The sequence below is a fragment of the Otolemur garnettii genome, unplaced genomic scaffold (genome assembly GCF_000181295.1).
Source record: "Otolemur garnettii isolate 467f Iridium unplaced genomic scaffold, OtoGar3 scaffold00193, whole genome shotgun sequence".
NCBI classification, from domain to species: domain Eukaryota; kingdom Metazoa; phylum Chordata; class Mammalia; order Primates; family Galagidae; genus Otolemur; species Otolemur garnettii.
In genome coordinates this window covers 1,813,296-1,817,742 of record NW_003852588.1, presented here as the reverse complement: position 1 = coordinate 1,817,742, position 4,447 = coordinate 1,813,296, and positions in this window count along the sequence as shown.

Sequence of the window (4,447 nt, the reverse complement as noted above, 5' to 3'; positions counted from 1 at the left end):
ACATCACATTAATAAAAGAAAAACAAAGACCATGTGATTCTCTCAATTGATGCAGAAAAAGCTTTTGATAATATCTAGCATCCCACCATGATTAGAATTATTAAGAAAATGGGCATAGAAGGGATATTTTTTAAACTGATAAAGACCATCTACAGCAAACCCACAGGCAGTATCATGTTGAATGGTATAAAATTGAAAACATTTCCACTCAGATCAAGAACCAGGCAAGGATGCCCACTGTCTCCACTGCTATTCAACATAGCAATGAAAGTCTTAGCTACTGCAATCAGGCAAGAGAAGGCGATCAAGGGTATCCAAATAGGGTCAGAGGAGACCAAACTGTTACTCTTCACTGATGATATGAGCCTATACCTGAAAAATCCCAGGGATTCAAGTTCAGTACTCTCAGAAGTGATCAAGGAATTCAGCAGTGTCTCAGGATACAAAATCAATACTTGTAAGTCAGTAGTTTTTATATATGCCAACAACAGTCAAGCTGAAAAGCTATCAAGGACTCTATTCCTTTTACAACAGTGCCAAAGAAGATGAAATATCTGGGAATTTACCTAACAAAGGACATGAAAGATCTCTATAAGGAGAACTATGAAACTCTGGGAAAAGAAATAGCTGAAGATGTTTACAAATGGAAAAACATACCATGCTCATGCTTGGGAAGAATCAACATTGTTAAAATGTCCATACTACCCAAAGCGATCTACAGATTTGATGCAATCCCTGTTAAAGCACTATTCTCATACTTTAAATAACTTGAAAAAATAGTACTTCGTTTTATACAGAATCAGAAAGAAACCTCTAATAGCAAATACATTACTGAGAAATAAGAACAAATTGGGAGGTATCACATTACCAGGCAATACTATAAATACTGTATAGTATAGTACTTCAGGCAATACTATAAATTTATAGTGATCAAAGCAGCATAGTACTGCCACAAAAACAGAGTGTTAGATTTATGGAATAGAATAGAGAACCAAGAGATGAACCCAGCTACTTATCATCATTTGATCCTCAACATGCCTATCAAAAATATTCAGTGTGGGAATGACATCCTGTTTAACAAATGGTGCTGGGTGAACTGGCTGGCGATCTGTGTATAAGACTAAAACTGGACCCCCACCCTTCACCATTAACAAAAATCAATTCTCATTGGATAAAAGATTTAAACATAAGATATGAAACTATAAAAATACTAGAAGAGAGTTCAGGGCAAACAGTTGAAGAAATTTTCCTGGGAGAATATTTTATGAGGAGGAACCCCCAGGCAATTGAAGCGACACCAAAAATACATTACTGGGATCTGTTCAAACTAAAAAGCTTTTGCATAGCCAAGAGCACAGTAAGTAAAGTAAACAGACAACCTTGAGAATGAGAGAGAATTTTTGCAGGTTATGCTTCTAACAAAGGTCTGATAACTAGAATCTACAGAGAACTCAAACTAACCAATAAGAAAAGAATCAATAACCCCATTTCTATGTGGGCAAGAAACTTGAACAGAAACTTCTCTGATGAAGACAGGCACATGGCCAACAAACATATGAAAAAATGTTCATCATCCTTAATCATCAGAGAAATGCAAATCAAAACCACTTTGAGATATCATCTAACTTCAGTAAGATTAGGTCACATCTCAAAATCACAAAACTACAGATATTGGTGTGGAAGCAGAGAGAAGGGAATGCTTCTATACTGCTGGTGGGAATGCAAGCTAGTATGACCTTTTTGGAAAGAAGTTTAGAGAATACTCAAGGAACTAAAAGTAGACCTAACGTTTGATCCTGCAATTCCTCTACTAGGTAAATACCCAGATGATCAAAAATTATTTTACAACAAATACATTTGCACCAGAATGTTTATTGAAGCCCAATTCATAATAGCCAAGACATGAAAACAGCCCAAGTGCCCACCAACCCATGAATGAATTAACCAATTGTGGTATTTGTACACCGTGGAATACTATGCAGCCATAAAAGATGGGAACTTCATGTCTTTTATGTTCACCTGGATGGAGCTGGAACATATTCTTCTTAGTACTTCTTAGTAAAATATTTTAAGAATGGAAAAAAAAGTATCCAATGTACTTGATACTACCATGAAATCATTATATAACCACCTACACACTCCTACGAATGCAAAACATCACTATAGTCCAGAAAGTACAAGGGAAGAAGAGAGAGAGGGGAGGGGAGTTGGAATATGGGAGGAGGGAGGGTATTTGGGGGGACCTCACCTAATGTGCATGATGCAATGGTACATTTCAAACTCTTAAGAAGTGAGTATAACTGTAATGGATGTGTTACTTAGTTCAATGTAAACATTTCACATTGTATATCGAAGCAGTACCCTGAACCCCATATGCATCATTGTACAAAGTTATGATTTAATAAAAAATAATTTAAAAGAAAAAAACTGACAATATATTTAAAACAAATTACCAGAGAGAAGCTTTTGAGCTCACCACATGAGAATTTCAGTGTAGATTTTGCCTTTATCACTGAACTTAAAGGAACAAGGAACAGTTAAAGTTTGAATGGAAGAGCCTGCCATTGTTACTCCACGTCAGGCTCTTGCTGTTTACACTCCTTCCTTGAGCCTGTTCTCCATAAGCTTTTTAGCAGTATATGTTGATCATTTCTGTTTCATGTTTGACAGAATCAGAGGCCATGGATACTGACAACTGACTTAACTGTTTTCTTCTGTCTTTTTCCATGACTTTATATGCTGCCTCATCTCAATTTATAAACAAAACCCGGAAAAGCTACAAAAATATGTGTTTTGTGGTTTATGTAGAAATAATAAGCAAAATATTACTGTTATTTTTGGTGAAGAAAATCAATTTTGTATAGTTCATTTCAATCTAAATAAAATGTGAATTGGGTTATGAGAAAAGAAAAATAAATGTGGAGGAAAAAGAGGAATCATTTGCAGTGCCTGTTGCTCAGTGGGTAGGGTGCCAGCCACATACACTGAGGCTAGAGGGTTCGAACCTGGCCCAGGCCAGCTAAAACAACAATGAAAACAACAACCAAAAAATAAATGTGTGTTGTGGCGGGCGCCTGTAGTCCCAGCTACTTGGGAGGCTGAGGCAAAAGAATTGCTTAAGCCCAAGATATTGAGGTTGCTGTGAGCTGTGATGCCATGGCACTCTACCCAGGGTGACAGCTTGAGACTCTGTCTCAGAAAAAAAAGAGAGAAGGAATCAGAAGTAGAATTAAATTACAGAGGAATTTCCAAGTTAAGATAAAGTTAAAAATAAGAAGTAACTTGACCAAATTAGCAAATGTAAGAAAACAGGAAAAGAAGCAATAACAAATTAAAGACAATTGTGATCAGAATAAGAAGGAATCACAGAAGGACCCCATCACTACACTGTGCGGGAGTGCTGCTGTCTCTTGCAGATGTAGGGACAGGCAGTTTGGGTTAAGAAACAAAACTGATCCAAAAGAGGCTTGGAAAAAAAGTGGAAAATAAAATGCTGAACAAATAGATACTATATGAATGCAATAAAAAGAAAATGCTTGTGACAATATTAATAGCAGACAAAGTGAAATGTGAGAACAGAATGAAGAGGACAAAGAGGGATGTTGTCAGCCAAAGAAGAAACAACAGAGATGAAGTGGCACTGAGAGATATGGAGAGACCACACAAAACACAAGCTAGGTAAATAACAGAAAAGCTCTTAGAATTGCAAAGAAAACTTGAAAAAAACAGAAATACAACAGGTGATATAACATTCCTATCAAAACTTGGACAGTTCTACTAAGTCAAAAGCAAGGAATGAAATGACGTAAAACATAAACTTGAGTATATGTGCTTTTGGTGTGTATGTATGTGATGTGTTTGTGCAGAATTATGTGGATGTATAAATACACCTTGTATCTCAAGCATAGAAAATACGCATTTTCACATATCCATGAAATATTTTTTAAAATCATATTATACATAATCCAATAAAATTGGGTTTATTAGGTTAGTTCATAATCCAATAAAATTGAAAATAGTTATAAGATCATCAATGACAACAAACAGAAAACTGATATACATCAAATGAAAAATGATTTAATAAATTGTGGTGTATCCACACTGTGGAATATTTACTAAATTTTGGAATGAAGTAATCTAGCCATTATGAGGGCTGCGGTGGAGCCTGCCAGCCACCCCTTTACCTTCTTGTTGGTGACCTGGCTCCACTCCAGCAGCTGGATGTCTGGGGCATGTGAGACTACTGGGGACTTTATTCTGATCCTCCCGGTCTCCCTTTTAGATTCTTATTTGTCTGGGTTTGCCTGCAATTCATAAGACCTCATTCCTGCAATATGCCCCTTATTTCATAATACTCATGATGGCTTTCAATCTGTGATTAAACCCTGAGTGAAGGAGAATTTGGCAGCTAAAATTGGGGTGCTTCAGTAATAAGAACCTAAAAAGG